The sequence below is a fragment of the Suncus etruscus genome, chromosome 13, assembly GCF_024139225.1.
Source record: "Suncus etruscus isolate mSunEtr1 chromosome 13, mSunEtr1.pri.cur, whole genome shotgun sequence".
Lineage (NCBI taxonomy): Eukaryota > Metazoa > Chordata > Mammalia > Eulipotyphla > Soricidae > Suncus > Suncus etruscus.
In genome coordinates this window covers 18,464,444-18,484,157 of record NC_064860.1, presented here as the reverse complement: position 1 = coordinate 18,484,157, position 19,714 = coordinate 18,464,444, and positions in this window count along the sequence as shown.

The window sequence follows — 19,714 nt, the reverse complement described above, 5'->3', positions numbered from 1 at the left end:
TGTTGGCTGAGGAGGCTACAAGCAAGCCAAGAGTCCCTCCTGTACTAGTAGATGCTCATTTTTAATTTCTTATCAATGAAGACCTTTTTTTTTTCTTTTTCTTTTTTTTATTTTTTTCAGTGCTATGACTGAATCCAGGGCACTCTTTTGATGAGTTTTCAATATTAATAATCTGTTCCCCAATCTATGGAAGCTGATTTATTGGGGACACTGGATGAGATGGGGAGGGGACATAAATACTGGAATCTGACAGTGCTTAACTCTATGTGTTTTTAGTCTTGGGGCCTGTACATCACTATCAAATTCAGAGTCTTATTTCGAAAATGATAATACTCTTGCTTACCCTGTTAGAAAGTTGTGAAAATGTAATAAAATGAAACATGCTGTAGGAGGGCCTCTAGGTCCCACCAGGAGCTTGGAAAAGTCAACACCTAACAAGTGTTGTCTATTTCCCTTTCTTTCCTGTTGGAGGGAATTTCTGGATTTATCTGACCACAGACTCCCCAGGTCTCCAACCTGAAAGTTCAAAACACCCCCTTCCCTGTGTGGCTTATGCCTAGCTTTTCATTTGTTAAGTCTCCTTGCTGCTTTCCTACACAGCAAAGCCTTCCTGGCATTTCAGCCTACAGAACTCTGTCTCTTTCTGACTCCAGCAATGGTCTTAGGGTCTGGTGATTAACTACATGAAGTTTCATGTGGCCATCATCTCCTCTCAAGAGATAATGAAATTTGGAGTTTCTTCTTCTTTATCCCAGAGAGGTGAGACATGATTCTTTATTTTGTAGGGAACATGACTGTGGTTGTTGTACTTTATAAAGAATGGTGCAGGGGTCCTTACTTGCCAATCTTACTTACCATCTGTTAGGATTACCACTACTATTAAGTATTGTTGGAGACATCCCCATTTAGAAGTCATAGTAATTTTAAGTAGTCAGAGTGAAACTCTGATTTAGGTTAAGAAACCCAGGTTAGGGCCCGGAGAGATAGCACAGTGGCGTTTGCCTTGCAAGCAGCCAATCCAGGACCAAAGGTGGTTGGTTCGAATCCCGGTGTCCCATATGGTCCCCCGTGCCTGCCAGGAGCTATTTCTGAGCAGACAGCCAGAAGTAACCCCTGAGCACCGCCGGGTGTGGCCCCAAAACAAAACAAAACAAAACAAAAACAAAAAAAAGCAAACAAAAAAAAAAAGAAACCCAGGTGAGGGGCCAGAATGATATAGAGGTTAAGATTTTATCATTACATTCTGTTGACTCCAGTTTAAGTCCCTGGTATCACACATGATTCCCTGACTGCTGCCAGAGCTAAGAACAGAGCCAGGAATAGATCTAGAGAACCACTGACAGTGATCTAATTCCCCCAACACATAGCTTTGAAAGGAAGGGAGAAAAAATTATTATATTAAAAAAACTGTGTGTGTTGTCCTGAGGATTGAATCCAGGGTCTAAAACATAGAGGCATGTGTGTACCTCTGAGCTAGAAACTAGATCTAGCACCTTTTCTTAAATAAGGAAGTGCCTTTCCACATTGATAGTTAAAAAGTCAACAGACTACTTGCATTGTGAGGAGGCAATATCTGGTAATGCTCAGTCTTTATTCTTGGCTTTGTGCTCAGGGATACTCCTAGCTAGGCTTGGGGTATGGTCTAAGATTCTGGGGATCATATCTAGGTTGACCACATGCAAGGCAAGCATCTTACTAGCTGTACGATACCATTAATTACTGCCCCCAACAACTTGATATTTTTCTTGTTTTCATTAAATAGCATAAATAGCATGAATCTTTCCTATAAGCGACATTTGCCATATTCAAGACAGATTAAACTATGCAGCTGCCATATCATAACATTTTTCACACATGTGAAACCTTTGGTGTGTCCTTGAAGCAAGTGGATACTAATGGTCTGCTTTGGGAGATCGTGAAATCTGAAGATGTTGTGGAATCTACAGAGCAATAAAACCTGTCTGGACTTGGGTTTGAGGCGAAACTTCCTGAGCTAGAAACAAGAGGAAGGGATTCAAACCCTGAACTTTTTTTGGGGAAACAGGAAAAAGGGTTGGAGAAAACACCCAGGTCAGTCCTAAAAGGTCTCAGAAGAATGGGTGAAATCAGAGTGGGATTCTGACTCAGAGAGAATAGAACTGGACTGGAATCATTGGAAGCCTCATTATCCTTCATTGTGGAAGTATCTGATTATTTTCATTTATATGGTGACCTTGCCAAGCAGGTAAAGTATCAGTATTACTCAAATGGGCTTTCCATGAACTAGTAACACCCATTCATTACTAGGACTCCCCTTTTCATCCTCCCAGAAACATTAATTTTCTCTGGAATGTGACTAATGGAAAACCCATTGACCTTTCTTTTCTCAGTATCAATAAATACAATGAAGTCTAAAGTTCAAATCAAATGGATCCAATTCCACTCCCCACTCACTTTTCCAGCACATTTTTTTCAGAGCCCAAGTGGCTTTGTAACATGGGAGTCATAGTACTTCAAGATCAGAGAAATTGGGAAGACAAAATCTCCAGCCTGTATTTTGCCCAGAGAAGGAAAATGATGTTGGTAGATGTTTTGTTTTCAACAGATGGCTAAGAAAAATTGGTTTCAGTTTGGGAGAGTAGGGGTGAAAGAGGCACCCTTTCTAGGTAATGTGATATTTTGTGGCTTGTTTAACAATGATTTTTGGAGTTCTGGTCTTTCCTTCTCACATAAATCTCAGTAGGTCAATGTTTGGGTTCAGCAGTATTTGAAGTTGCTCATATTTATTTGACTAGATTCTTGGTTTGTAACCTCAAAACATAAGGTAGGAAAGGAAGATTTGTTGAATTAGTCCAAAGATGTGGACTCAAAAAATATGAAGTTTTGGATTATATCCTGGTATTTTCATTCCACTTATAAAAATAAGTTTAAGAAATGCATAGAGCCCATAAAAAATGGGCATAAGGGTCTCACAACAAAAGCACCTTATGTTTGTCCAAACATAGAGCACACCTTAACAAAGGTATTTTTTTCAGGGCCTGAGAGAGCATCTCAGGTAAGTTACTTGCTTTGCATGTAATTGACCCTGTTTTCATTTCTTATCTCTGCTTATATTACTTATATCTGTTTTTGTATGTTGACCCCAAAGTAAAATTTAGTTTTAGTTATTTTTTTATCTACAAAAAGCTAATAAAATTCCTTTGGAATATGTGTCATCACCCTTAGGCCTAAAAAGTGTTTAAGGAAGGCCTAACTTTCAATAAATAGTAACGGATAGAAGAAATAGACGGAAAATGAATTGATGTGCAAGTTACTGGTATCTTTCCTATGGCCTTTAAACTCCCCGTTTTGCCCCTATTTCCCTTATGCTCTATTGGTTTGCCTAATTGGAGAATACACTTAGAGTTAGACATTCTAAGAAAAATTTAACAGTTGTTGATAATACTAAGGAATATGCAAACAACTAAAAGCAATAAATGAAGTAACATGCAAGAACAGATATAAATAATGTAAGCAAGGAGCTAAACTTTGATTTATTCTAAGAATAAATCAAAGGGAAGTGAAACTAAAAACATTAATATAAATAAAGAATTCGGGGTTGGAGAGATAGCATGAAGGTAAGGCATTTGCCTTTCGTGCAGAAGGTTGGTGGTTCAAATCTCGGCATCCCATATGGTCCCCCAAGCCTGCCAGGAGTGATTTCTGAGCGTAGAGCCAGGAGTAACCCCTGAATGCTGCTGGGTGTGAACAAAAAAAAAAAAAAAGAAAAAGAAATGAAGAATACTTTTGGGTTTTCATTGAACTTGACCCAGAGCCAAGGGAAAAAACAGTGATCTTGGAGAGAGAAGAAAGAAAACAAACCAGAAGCACCAATTGTACAAATGAAACAGAACATCCCAGTATATAGAAAACTTTCAAAATATATACTAAATTGGAACTTTAGAAGAAACACAGCAAATACTAAATACATTTAACATGCATGTTAAATGGTCCCGAAAAATCATGAATAAACTATCAGTGAAATTGGATGTTTTTGCAATTGAGTGACAGAACAACTTAAATGAAAGTAACAGGTTCTGGCTCAGTGGAAGGGGATCAGAGGGCTTGGTTTACAGACATGAGCTTGAGGATTCAGTCTCCATATGCGGAGTGCAATCTCAGCACACTGTCATCTGTGACCCCAGGGGCACCTCAATAGTGGTAACCCCTGGCAAGCACCACAACTGTGTGGGTATGACCCATCCCACCCCTGCAGAATTGTAACAACTGCATCAAGTACAAAGGGAAGAGAAGGGGGGGGGGGGAACTTGCAAAAATAAAATTAAAGAGATATTGATAAACGGACAGGAGAAGCAAAGAGAATAAAAATCCAGTTGTCCCCAGGGGCCAAGGTCCCCCCATAGCACAGTCACCTCTAGAAAAAAGACTCTAAGCAATATAAATGTGGAAGTGGAAATAAACTCCTCTGAGATGCTTTGTTTTCTGTTTCTTTGTTTCCTGTCTTTCTGTTTTCATAAAGCCCCCAAGCTTTCTCTAGATTTACACAGATGTCACCTTCATTCTGCCCAAAGCAGTTAATGTTGCAAAGGATGTTCTAAATCCAAATGGAATGTAAGTATTCTGGTGTTCTTAACCTCCTCTGAGTGGTTTTCCACCTCTTCCTTTTGCAATGTAAACCTTCTCCTTTTTAATCGGATTATACCTTTGTGTGATGAGTTTTTATAAGAAAAACCTCTCTAGCTTGGAGGAATTTAGCACTTTTTGAAAACTGGAACAAAGATCATTATTAGACAACTGTCCTTGCCCCAAAGCCTAGCTGGAAGGACAGTTTATCCTCAGTTTTCCCCTCCCCATAAAGCTTAATCTGGCTTTGGCAAATTCTGTATATCAGATTTAGAATGCCTTAGGAACATGGAAGATAAGAGTAAGTGTGAATGTATGAAGGAAAAGTTTATTGGGAGAAATAGGACCCTAGATAAGAAGGTGCCAGCAAACCTTTATTTTAGAGTTGGAGGCCTGCCCTTTGTGACTTGTTCAAGTTTCTGTTCTCTTGGATATGACCATGTGTGTGCCTCAGATCTGAGTTAGGCCTGGGAATTTCTTGCTGTTCAGTTGCTCCCTGCATCCTGAAATATTTTACTGAGTTGCAACTAAATTGGCAACGGGGCCCTGTCTCATGGGAACAGAAATTGTGAGACATTCCAGAAGGGCTGATCTCTCCATCGCTGGTGCCTGAGAGAGTACTGGTGGGTCCCACACTGATTTCTTGCATTTTTGCCTGTGTCTTAGAACAAGGAACTTGTCTGCCAGGAACATTGTATTTATCGTTGGTTTGGACACTATATTCAGTGGTATTTGAAGGATACTCCCAGGTCTATGCTCAGGGGTTATCCCCAGACCTTGGTAGTGCTTGAGGGACGATGCAAAGCATGGGCTCAGCTTGCTGTGCTGTCTCTGAAGTTCAAAAACAGAGGTTCTAACTGTCTAACACTTCATTTTAGAATTAAGTTTTGATATTAAATGAACCATCATGGAAACTAGACCATAAGAGTGTTTTGTTGTCCATTAAGGCACCCATTGGGTCTGCAGTCAACCCTTTCTTCTCTGTGCCCCCCCATCCCCCAATGAACACTCATTCTTGTGGTAGGCACAAGGCAGAAGCTGTATGTCTACCACCTCCCAACCTGCAGGGTCACAGTCTATAAATTCTTTCTTGACCTGTCCCCATGTCTCTGATAAATGAACTGAGAGGCAGCAGAACTGAACCTTTGTGGCATTCTTCCCACTTCTTAGGCATTTTCCATTTCTTTACAAGTAATCTTAAATGGATTATTGTCAAGAATACTTTCCCATCCAAGAAATGATTCTCTTTCACCCTTTAATACATGAAGCTTATGATCAGACTAGTGGCTCACTGGACATCACAAAGCTAATGCATATGTTATGCTCTATTTTCACAGGTGAATATGGCTTGTTATTTGGAGGATGAGGTGTGGTTGGGACACATTCTGCAGTACTTAGGGATAGTCCTGGCTCTGTGCTCAGAACTGACCCCTGGTGGTACTCATGTGTGCTGTGTGGGGATTGATCTGGGTTAGCAGAATGCAAGGCAAGTATCTTGTCCTTGTATTAACCCTCCAGTTCCGCAGATGTAAATATGATACAACGAGGAAACAAATATGCTTGACAAGCTAATGCTACTTAGTCCTACCAATCCAGGTCCCCTAAATACCTTTCAAGATGAACACCCATGGATTTTGTAAATCAGCATTTGTCATAGAAGATAGCAATTGAAGCAGTCTCATAAATGCAAACTATAACAGTATTTTTAAGTGTGACTAGATAAGCCTATCAGTTTTCTATCTATCCTGCTCCCTTGGGTGGAGATTGTGCCCCTAATGCTAAAGGAGAGTCAAGGAGATGAATTGCAAGAATTTGGGAATCAGTTTTTAGTGACTGGGCCACCTTCCCTTATGCCACATAAACTCAAAGGTGAGATCATTTGTCCATGAAGGATTAAGAGGATAAGCATGGTCAAGACTCTGCTTTATTAAGGTGCTCAAGGACTCAGTTGAAGTCAACTTCTTTCACTTTCAGGCTTGAGGATTTAAGTGACAAGAAATAAGAGTTGACTCATTAAGTGAATACAAGTTTTGAATAATGCTGAAATTGAGTAGGTATATGTTTGGAGAAGAAAATGTCAGAGCACCACTTTTGAAAGTATTAATTTCAAATGGGAATAGCTAGATATAATTTTATATATGTACAATTTTATACACATGTTGAAGTACTGGGAATTAAACACAGGTCTCATGCATGCAATGAATACATTTTATTGTTGAGCCTGATCTCCAATCTGAAGCAAGATCTTTTTAAATATAGAGACCCAGCAGATAGCACTTTCTTTAAGTTCCAGACTGAGTTGAAGATGATCAAATAGCTGGGAATTTAGTTCAATGGTACAGTACTTACCGTGCACACATGAAACCTGGGTTCTGGGTTTCATTTTGTCACCACACACACACACACACACACACACACACACACACACACACACACACACACACATTTGCCTTTCATGCAGAAGGTCGGTGGTTCGAATCCCGGCATCCCATATGGTCCCCCTGAGCCTGCCAGGAGCAATTTCTGAACATAGAGCCAGGAGTAACCCTTAAGCGCTGCCAGGTGTGACCCACCCACCCCCCTAAAAAAAGAGGAAAAAAAAAAGAGGCCCAAATTAGACCACCTCAAGATCCACAGAGAGCTGTTTTCCAGGCTCTCTACTTTAAATGTATATTATTTTTTGTTGAGAGTAGAAGAATAAAAGAAGTTTTTACACTTTCCTTACTCCCTTTGTCCTTCCCCAGATGGAAGAAGTGAATGACACAAAAGAACATGGTTTGTGCGTGGGTGTGTGTATATGTTTGTAATTTCTTAACTTGATCAGTGAGATGATCTCTCTATTTGAGAAACAACCTTTTCCTCTTCGTTTCTTTCTTTTTAAAAATTATTTAGTCACCACGAATTAAAAAGTTAATCATGATTGAGTCTCTGGCTTACAATATTGCAACACCAGTCTCTTCACTAGTGTCCACTTCTCTCATCTAATGTTCTCTGCTTTCCTTCCACCCCCCTTTTTTCTTTTGACACTGAGGTCACATTAGGGTAAATAATAGGGTTTTATGCATATTAGTTTGCTTCAACTATCTGCCAACCTCCAGAGTGACCCCATTGGTATTTCCTAATCAAGGTCCATTCTCATACAATTATTCCCCCCCCCCCCTTTTGTAAATTGGTATTTAGGCCACACCTGGTGACGATCAGGAGTTACTCCTGGCTATGAGCTCAGAAATCACTCCTGGCTTGGGGGAACATATGGGACGCAGAGAGATCAAACCACGGTCTAGGTCTAGGTCTAGGCTAGCATGGGCAAGAGGGACACCTTACCCCTTCTGGCCCCAATGATCCCCTTTTATAGAGGAAGTTATTCCCTTACTGTCACTGGAATTCCCTCCTCTCCCTTCTGCATACTGAACTGAATTTCTTCATCTCTTTCTCCCTGATAGAAAATGGCACCTTCAAAAAAAATCTCCACATGCATAAATTATGAAATCGATTTTTCTTTGTTTACCTATGTGACTTTGTTTGGATGGCTCGACCATTACGAGAAGAACCCAGTGGGGTGTGGAATTTCCCTCTGCACCCTGAGAGAGCAGCAGGCAGGCCAAAGTCTCCTCATATACCCTTGAGCTATACCCAGGGCTTTGGCAAAGGATTCAAGAACTTCTAACTGAGAACTTTAAGCTGGGACTGTTCTCTGGATAATGGATGCCTGCGTGCCCAACTATCATTTTCCAGAGCTTATAAACAGTCTGATGAAGCAAAGAGGTCACATGCCAGTATGCTTCCTGCAAGAAGAACAGATGGATAAAGTTCCTAATACGAGGCTCTTCTGCAGAATGATTCTCGGGGATCTATTTCCCTCTTTCTTAAAAGTCTTAATAACCAGTGTGCTGAGTCTCTTCACTTTTCAGTTTTTCTCCCTGCCCCATCTCACTTTCCAAAGCTAATTAAAAGCAAATAATATTACAGGGAACTTCTAAAGTCCTTGAGATGAATGATAAGCTACTCAACTTATGCCAACAGTTTGACAAATAAGGATCTGGCAGAGTTAGGATAGTAAATGTTTAATAAAAATAAAAGTCAACAAGATGAGGACAGGTTGTGTCCAGAGAAAGATTTGATTATGTCAGAATAAATGTTGCCCTCAGGGTGGCCTTTACATTCAGGTAAATGGCCCTGTTTGTGAAGAATGAAAAAATCAAAAGTAACACGAAGGGCTGTGTATTGAATTTGATTAAAGCTTTGTCAACAAAAATGGGCATGTCAGAACCAAAGGACTGTGTTTATTTTGATTTATTCTAAGATTTAGTGTAGATTTATAAACTTAATCTAAGTTGTGAAACTCATTTTTAGTCACTTTACATTTATTTCCATTTACATATATTTATTCAATTTGTTTGAGACTACACCCAGCAGTGCTCAGGCTACTCCCTGTTTGATGCTCAGAAGTCATTCTAGTAACCATACAGTATTAGGGATCAAGCTCAGTCTTTTGCATGCAAAGTGTGTTCTGGACTGCTAAATAATCTCCTGGTTTGAAATTATGATTTTTTTTTAAAAAATAAAAGTAGTTAAATGTTTCAGAGGTTCTCAAACTTATTTGGTCTACCATAAACTTTTCTGAAAAATTTAATTTCTCGGGGGGCCGGGCGGTGGCGCTAAAGGTAAGGTGCGCCTGCCTTGCCTGAGCTAGCCTTGGACGGACCGCGGTTCGATCCCCCGGTGTCCCATATGGTCCCCCAAGCCAGGAGCAACTTCTGAGCACATAGCCAGGAGTAACCCCTGAGCATTACCGGGTGTGGCCCAAAAAAAAATCAAAAAAAAAATTAATTTCTCATGCCTTCCCAAAAATCTTTTTCTTTAAATAAACAAACAGAAAGAGCCTCCAGTTGCACCCAAAGTTACTTCAATCTTCTGGTACCTCGTTCTGGCTCCTGAGTTAGGCATCATCCCTTTTAAGAAACACTGAGCTACAAATGAAAGATAAACCTTTCTTTCATCATTGACTTCCTATTTAAGAATAAAACTCTAATTAAGCATGTTGTTTCATATTTCAGCACTTTCAGTGGTCCCTTTGTTAGGAGCAATTATCTTTGTTGATTATATGGCCTGGGAAAAATAGAAATGGGATCCATTCACCATTAAGAATGTTGCTCCAATGGAGAAAAGTCATACTAATAATGAATTACAAGTTCATCTTTTGCAACCAGTACCCTTCCTCCTTTTTTTTTATTCCATAGAGGCTCAAGAGTTGTGACTGGGACATAGAAATAAGGTCTAGATAAATATCTCTCCAGAACACTCACGTTTGAGTGAAAGTAGTTTCTCAAAGTCATTGACTTAGCAGGTGACACACACATTTCAGGACAAAGCCCTAGTTCTCCAGAAATGTCTGGAAAGTTTATGGCAAAAATTACTTTGCTATATCAAGGGCATCCAACTAGGAAAGTAAGAAATCAAGCTCTCACTGCAGATGACATGATACTATATTTAGAAAACCCTAAAGACTCTACCATAAAGCTTCTAGAAACAATAGATTCATATAGCAAAGTGGCAGGCTACAAAATTAACATGCAAAAATCAATGGCCTTCTTATACACTAATAATGATAGAGAACAAATGGACATTAAAAAAACAACCCCATTCACATTACTATCACACAAACTCAAATACCTTGGAGTCAACTTAACCAAAGAGGTGAAAGACCTATACAAAGATAACTACAAAACCCTGCTTCAAAAAATAAAAGAGGACACAGAAATGGAGACACATACCCTGCTCATGGACTGGAAGGATTAGCATCATTAAAATGGCAATACTCCCCTAAGCATTGTACAGATTTAATGCAATCCCTTTAGAATATCCCTAGATATCTATGGATATATATGGGTATCCATATATATAGGTATATATATATATATGGATATATAAGGGATATATATGGATATCCCTTAAAATACCCATAAAATTCTTTAAAGAAGTGGAACAAACACTCCTAAAATTCATTTGGAACAGTAAATACCTGCAAATAACTGGAGAAATTCTTGGGAAAAGGAATATGGGAGGCTTCATTTTCCCCCACTTTAAATTTATTACAAAGCTATAGTAATTAAAACAGTAGGAATTGGAATAAAGGCAAACCCTCAGATCAGTGGAATAGACTTGAGTATTCAGAGAATGTTCCCCAGGCATACAATCAATTAATCTTTAATTAAGGGTCAAGAAATGCAAAATGGAGCAAGGAAAACCTCTTCAACAAGTGGTGTTGGGGCAACTGGTCAGAGACTTTCAAAAAGCGAACTCAGAACTCTATCTATCTATCTATCTATCTATCTATCTATCTATCTATCTATCTATCTATCTATCTATCTATCTATCTATCTATCTATCTATCTATCTATCTATCTATCTATCTATCTATCTATCACTATGCACAAAGGTCAAATCCAAATGGATTAAAGACCTTGATATCAAACCTGAAAGTATAAGGTATATAGAATAACATGTAGGTATGACATTCCATGACATTGAAACTAAAGGCATCTTTAAGGAGGAAATAGAACTCTCCAAACAAATGGAAGTAGAGACAAACAGATGGCACTATATTAAGCTGAGAAGCTTCTGCACCTTAAAGGAAATAGTGGCTAGGATACAAAAGCAACCTACAGAATGAGAGAAACTATTTACCCAATATCCATCAGATAAGGGGTTAATGTCAAAGATAACAAGATACTGACAGAACTTAACATGAAGAACATCTAACCTCAACAAAAAATGGGGAGGAGAAATGAACAGACAATTTCTCAAAGAGGAAATACAAATGGCCAAAAGGCACATGGAAAATGCTCCACATCATTAATCATCAGGGAGATGCAAATCAAAACAACAATGAGGTGTCATCTCACACCACAGAGACTGGCAAAAGTCAAAGAACAAGAACAATCGGTGCTGGAGGGGATGTGGAAAGAAAGGAACTCTCATTCACTGCTGGTGGGAATGGCACCTAGTCCAGTCTTTATGGAAAACAATATAGAGATTTCTCAAAAAATTGGAAATTGAACTCCCATATGATCCAGCTATACCACTCCTAGTCATATACTCTAGGAATACAAAAATACAATTAAAAAATCTCATCACACCTATACTCATTGCAGCACTACTTACAATAGCAGATTCTGGAAACAACCCAGATGCCCTTCAACAGATAAATGGCTAAAGGAACTGTGGTACATATAAACAATTGAATATTATGAAACCATCAGGATAAAGTTATGAAACTTTCCTATACATGGATGTACATAGAATCTATTATGCTGAGTGAAATATGTCAGAAGGAGACAGATTGATGCAGAATATTCTCACTCATCTATGGGTTTTAAGAAAAATAGGGGCTGGCAAGGTGGCGCTAGAGATAAGGTGTCTGCCTTGCAAGCGCTAGCCAAGGAAGGACCACGGTTCCATCCCCCCGTGTCCCATATGGTCCCCCCAAGCCAGGGGCAATTTCTGAGTGCTTAGCCAGGAGTAACCCCTGAGCATCAAACGGGTGTGGCCCGAAAAACAAAACAAAACAAAAATAAATGAAGAAAAATAAAAGACATTATTGTAATAAATCTCAGAGACAATAGAGATGAGGGTTGGATGGTCCAGCTCATGAGGTGAAGCTCACCACAAAGAATGGCGAGTGCAGTTAGAGAAATAACTACACTGACAGCTATCATAACAATGTGAATGAATGCAGCAAGGAGAAAGCCTGTCCAAAATACAGGTGGGGGGCAGGGGAGGGTGTGGGGAGAAGGGAGTTTGGGGACATTGGTGATGAGAATGTTGCACTGGTGAAGGCGGGTGTTCTCTGTATGACTGAAATCCAACTATAATCATGTTTGTAATCAAGTTGTTTAAATAAAGATATTTTAAAACATTTCTGTGCTGTCTTTCTATGGACTACGGGCCACATGTGGCCGATGAGGATATTTATACTACCGCTGGGTGTTTTGCTGATGCTTGCTGCCTGTCCCGCTTAACAGCTGACTTATGTGTGTGTAATGTGCGCAGGATTCTCTGACTCCCTTCCTTTTCTCTGTCTCTTGATGCCTCTTCTAAGACCTAATTTCTTTTTTAAAATTCTTAATATTTATTATCTATCATTTGCTTACCAAACTATAACTATATATAATTATTTATTCCACATTATCATACATAGTTTGGGGAATCACATATGCATTGCTTGTCAATGTGAAGACATAAGGACATAAATACATATTATTAATAATAATAACAACTGAATTCATAAGAAGGAAGTAATCAGTAACACTGATATTCAGTTAGAAATAAAGCCATTCAGAATTGCAATGAATGCACTGTATATAACACAGTAAACTGAAATATTTCTTGTTATTCAAGGCCTTAAGTCAATCTCTAATGATGGATTAAAGGTGGATTAAAGGTGGATTATTAATTCCATACAGCACTGACCAGAGCATGGCATTTCTTACAATAAAAGTCAGCTTTAGGGTTTATATAATAGGGTATATGATTTACTAAGTAAATATGGTTTCATTACTTTATACTACCCTCTCTTTTACATCTTTAGATCTGCTGAGTCTTGATAACTTGACCAACACTTTATTCTCATTATCAAAGTTATTTAAGGTGATCAAATATTAAGCAGAGGTCCCATTTGTTTATGGTAATTCGAAAACAACCAGTTTATGAAACTATTTTGAATTTGCTGTGGGAAAACAGCCCTAATATATTTTCCCAGTGGTGGAAAACCAGAGACAAAGACAATACCAATAAGACAGAGGAAAGTTTACCCTTATGGAAAGATCACAACTTAACTAGTTTTGAACCTTCAAATGCAGTTCATATATACAAGCCTGAATTTTTTCAGAATTATGAACACCAAATTATATATATACTGATATGTATATATATTTTTTGGTTTTGGGGTCACACCCAGTGGCGCTCAGGGGGTACTCCTGGCTTTGCACTCAGAAATCACTCCTGGCAGGTTCGGAGGATCATATGGGATGCCAGGATTCCAACCACCGTCTGTCCTGGATCTGCTGCTTGCAAGGCAAATGCCCTACCGCTGTGCTATCTCTCTGGCCCCAATACTGGTATTTTTTTTTTTTTGGTTTTCAGGCCACACCCGTTTGATGCTCAGGGGTTACTCCTGGCTAAGTGCTTAGAAATTGCCTCTGGCTTGGGGGGACCATATGGGACGCCAGGGGAATTGAACCCTATCCTTCCTTGGCTAGCGCTTGCAAGGCAGACACCTTACCTCTAGCGCCACCTCGCTGGCCCCAATACTGGTATATTTTTAGACTCATACTCTGAAATATGCCATGAAAACTTTATATGACTTTAGCTCTATTATGAATAACTTTGTAACTATGAAAAAATTTTTATGTCACACCTGGCAGTGCTCAGAGGTTATTCCTGGGTCTATGCTCATAAATCGCTCCTGGCAGGCTTAGGAGACCATATGGGATGCCGGGATTCGAACCATTGTCCTTTTGCATGCAAGGCAAATGCCCTACCTCCATGCTATCTCTCCGGCCCTGACAAAATATTTTTTATTGTGACCAAAGTGAATTATAAATCTTTCACAGTAATATTTAAGGTGCATAATGACATTAAATCAGGGTTATTCCCACCACCAATTTTGTTCTCTCTCCACCCCTATTCCCAGCATGCATCCAATATCTCCCTCTCTTGTCTCCCCCCCAACCCACGTAAGACCTAATTTCTATGTATCTCTTCCCTCTGAGATATATCCTAATCTCAGGAACCATGGACTCAAAACGGCAACCATTTTTTTTTTGCCCTCTTTTGGTAGCACTTACGTTTGTTAATAGACTTTTTTCCAGAATGAAACATTTGAAATTTCCAACAAGATATAGATTAACTGATGACTAGACTAACTAGTCTAGTTCCAGGGGTCTCAAACTCAATTTACCTGGGGGCCGCAGGAGGCAAAGTCGGGGTGATCCTTGAGTGCAAAGTCAGTACTAAGCCTTGAACATCGGGGGGTGTGACCCAAACGACTAAAACAAAACAAAACAAAACAAAACAAAACAAAAAAAAAAAAAGATTCCTCTAGGGCAGGGCCACAAAATGTTGGACGGAGAGCCACAAACGGTCTGCGGGCCTCGAATTTGAGACCCCTGATAGACTGTCTCTAGCTACATACAAGATCCTGAGACTGAGCATGCAAAGATGAGAGAACATGTGTGTTTCCCACAAAAAAATAAAAAATATTAGATGCCTCTACACTGTGGTGCCAGAAGAACCACATAACCTCAGTCAATATTTAACCTTTTGGACTTGCACAGATCAGTCAGCCTACATAGCAGCTCCAATTTGGATGGTAAAATTCTAGCCTCTAGCACTCTTGTAGCTTCTCTTGGGAAGTGTTGGCAAAGGATGCAGGCCAGGAGTAATCCATTTTGCCAATGGGAACCGATAGGGATCTAAATATGGTTGTTAATATGTGCACAATTTCCATCATCAATAGTCAATTTGTCTAATCTTACAATTTTTACCTCTTCCCTTTATATTTTTTCTCTCAAATTTCTAACACAGTCTGTCCCCTTAACCCTATGATCATGCTTCGTTCCCTTCTACTTTTTTTTTTTTGTTGTATCTGTGGCATTTACAGGTCTCAACTGTGACAAGTCTACTCCAACTGCAACTGAGATTTGGATAATTACTGGTTTGAGGGTCACATCCAGGTATTTTTCAGGGCTTATTCCTGGCCTTATTCCTGAATGAGACTCAGAACTCACTCCTGGAGCTACTCAAGGGACCAGATAGGATGGTAGGGATCATCTGGGGTCAGCCAATATCTTTCCTGACTTTGTACCTCAGTTCTGATATGTTACTAATTTCTAAGAGCTTTATGGTTTTTAACTCACTTCATCTTCACACAACTCTTCTTATTCCTGTTTTACACATTCTCAAACTTGGGCACAGAGAAAGTAAATTTGACTAGTAAACTCAGCAGAGCTCTAAGAATTGAAACTGAGAAATTCTCTTCCTACAAAAGTCACAGGAGCTGTTTGGGTACATGAAACCCAAGCACACATCACTTGAATTTTCCATCCTGAGATGTGAACTTTCAAACTTTAACTCTGGGACCAATACCTGAGCGCTCTCCACCTTTGGAGAAGCCCTCACTCTCCCTTGAGGGTGTTACTTTCTTATCCATTCCCTCCCTTTCCTTGATACCTTCCCATAAAATTTGTTTTTACTCAAAACAAAAAAAATATTGCAGGGGCCTGAGCGGTGGCTCGGAGCGGTAAGGCATCTGCCTTGCTGGCGCTACCCTAGGACAGACCACGGTTCAATCCCCCGGCATCTCATATGGTCCCCCAAGCCAGGAGCGATTTCTGAGAGCATAGCCAGGAGTAACCACTGAGCGTCACCCAGTGTGGCCCCCTAAAAGACAAAAAAAATTGCAGACACTTGTAGGTTATACACACATACCAAATAATTATCTGATATATACTAATTGATATGAAAAATAATAAGCATTATATAAAATGACATCTATACATTAATGCAAATTATACACATATTTAACACTCACATATATACTAGATGGCAAAACACACACAAAGAATAGATCATGGAAATTCAATTCAAACAACAACAACAACAAAAATTTATCTAAAAGGCATATATAAAACCCTGCACTTAGTATTTAAAGAAAGCATATACTTTCTTTGTTTGCTTTTTCTTTTTTTTTTTGCTTTTGGGTCACACCCGGCAGTGCTCAGGGTTCCTCCTGGCTCTACGCTCAGAAATCACCCCTGGCAGGCACGGGGGACCATATGGGATGTCAGGATTCAAACCACCATCCTTCTGCATGGAAGGCAAACGCCTTACCTCCATGCTATCTTGCCAGCCCCAAGAAAGCATATACTTTTAAATTACCTAGAATACTTTCAAATACTATCCATTAAGTAATCTTAAGAAGATTCAGGAGAAACTCTGAAGAATTCTGTAGGTCACAATTGTTTCAATAGAATAAAATAATAATAATAAAAAAGGTTCAGGTGAGCTTAAAAGATTGTAAGGGGTTTTATACTGTTGACTCTGGTTTGATCTCTGACATGACATTTGGTCCCCTGAGAATTAATTAGAACTCAGCCAGATCCCTAAATAGGGTCAATTGTAAATTCTGAACACTGATGGGTATGATCAAAATAACAAAAAAGGTGTTTAAAGTCTCAGAATTTTATAGACAAAATTCTATGATCACAATACAAGGAAGCTGGAAGCCAATTTTTAAAAAAGCAACAAGATCTATATGGAAATTTTAGAGACTCTTAAAATCATAAAAAAATAAAACAAATAGAAAAGTAGAACAAATTTATAACTGGCTAACAAAAAAACCAACACTGCCAAATTTGAGAGAGGCCATGGTTCTTAAAAATACATAGTTTTAAGTGCTTATTTTAATAAATGAGCAAGAGTTGAAATTAGTAAGTTATTTCCTTTAGAAGTCATGAAAAGCAGAATATAGAAGCAAAACAAATAAAGGAACATAAAATATGGATATAAATGCATACACAGAATTAACTTTTAATCAGTATTACTCTAAGGATTAGAAAATGGAAAGATAACTTCTAAATAAACAAAAAGGTATTATACATATGCCTTCATGACCTGTTATTTCCTATGTTAAGCTCCAAATTTTACAGTAAGTTGGAGAATACTTGATTTTCAAATGAGATTTATTTTTCCACATCATTCAAGTAGTATATTTACACAGGAAAATTTAAACATATAGGACAATGTAAAGAAAAAATAGAATTCATGATTACACTATCAGGAAGACTATAACTTCATGACTAACATTCAAGTTTTTTATCCAGCATATTTTTTGATATTTATTCTAGTACATCCCACATATGGTCCCAGAATGACAGAATTGAGTCAGTCTGAATGAGACTGATAAACTGGTCAGGTGAGATTGCTTATAGGAGGTTTGGTGAGTGTTTGAGAAATAAAGACAAAGGAGGTTACTGTATAGGAATGGACTTGATGGAGCAAATAAAACTCTGCATGCTGATGGTATTCTTCTTTTAATGATTTGGTTGTGCTGCTCTTCTCTACCTCCTTCAAAATCAAGCAAGATTAATCACCAAATAACAGCATTTTAAGCTAAGATATGTCAGAGGTCAGTTGGGTAGCAATAGACTGCCCTGAATGGGTATCTACTTAAGTCATGCTACATTCAAATGCTTGTGTTAGCAAAGACTGCAGAGAGAGCAGAGCATCACCAATGGGATAGGTTTTCTCCCCAATAGTCCCCCATCCCCTACCCGGTTTTGGCACAGGGCAGTGTCACAAACATTGTAGACAGTGTACATGGGCTAAGCATGAGCTAAGAGCAAGGGCTAAGTGTCCTGGTGGACTTAGGATGGAAACAGATGCTTAGTAGGGCCAGCCATGCTTCATACTCAGCGGAGTTAAAGGGTCTGGTTTGACTGTTTTGTGCTCAATTTGTGCTAGGCCCTATTGATGATGAGAAAACATAAGGCATGACTTCTCTCCTCAGGGAAATCATGGAAAGTATGGGTATAATGCCTGAAAATATTGTACTTAAAATAAAGGCCTAGGGGGGAGAAACAGGATGTGATAAGTAAGAAGAGGTAGTTGGAGGGAAAAGGGAAAATATCAAGGCCTTAGACACATCAGTAGGGTATAGTTGTGGTAGATGTGCATATCTAAACCACTGAGTCATCAATACTGGGAGCAGGGCACCCAAACAATAATAAGCAAACTTAATGATATCCTTGTTTAGGAGATAGGGTGCTGATGGGAGAGAACTTGGTGGCATTGGTGGAGGGAAGTTGACATTGCTTGTGGGATTGATGTTGGAGCATTGTATGCCTAAAACTGTATTCTGAATGCATTTTTAAATCCCGCGCCTAACTAAAAAAATGTATTTGAGGGCCCGGAGAGATAGCACAGCAGCATTTGCCTTACAAGCAGCTGATCCAGGACCAAAGGTGGTTGGTTCGAATCCTGGTGTCCCATATGGTCCCCCGTGCCTGCCAGGAGCTATTTCTGAGCAGACAGCCAGGAGTAACCCCTGAGCACCGCTGGGTGTGGCCCAAAAACCGAAAAAAAAATGTATTTGAAAAATTTTATATAGATAGTGGCAAGCCGACAACTCAGGTATCTACCAGTCAATGGTCACATTGACTGTTTATTTACCTGAAGATTACCTCTCCTAGTGTATCACACCTATCACCAGGAGTGAGAAAATAAGACTATCAGTCTTGATTAATTAAATTAATCTAGTCTTTTAAAAAGCTACTCTATCTCACCACTTTCCTCATTACATGTCAATATTTACTCAAAGGTGCCAAACATAAAGGCTAGAAAAATATACTAAAATAAGAGTAAAATTGGGGCCAGAGAGATAGCACAGCGGTAGGGCATTTGCCTTGCACACAGCCAACCCAGGACGGATGGTGGTTCAAATCCTGGCATCCCATATGGTCCCCTGTGCCTGCCAGGAGCGATTTCTGAATGCAGAGTCAGGAGTAACCACTGAGAGTTGCCGGGTATATGTTTTCAAAAGCGTTTTAAATTAAAATAACTGTAATAAAAATGGGGAATATAGATGAAAGTAAGAAGAAAGGCCATCTATGACCCAAATCAACCACAGTTGACACTTTTGTGTAAATCCTTCTAGATTTAGATTTTAGTCCTAAATTTACTAAAATTATTTGGCATATTGTTTTTCTTAGTTATGCTTGTGATGTAAACATAAAACATGTAATATGCAATTTCATATGGCAGTGCTTATCTTTAAAAATAATTTGAAATGACTGTGTTATTTTTTAATAATTTAAAATGTCAAAATTGAGTCAGTGAAACAATATTGAAGTTAGGTTTTTGCCTTGCATGCAAATAAGCCTGGTTCGATCCCTGGTTACTACATATGCTCACTTGAGCACCAGTAGTAATGACTCTTGAGCAGAAAACCAGAAATAACTTCTAAGCACTACCAGGTATGACTAAAACGCTTTCCTCATCTCAATGAATTGACTCCTCCTTTCTCCATACTTATCCTAAAGTGAGACTTTTG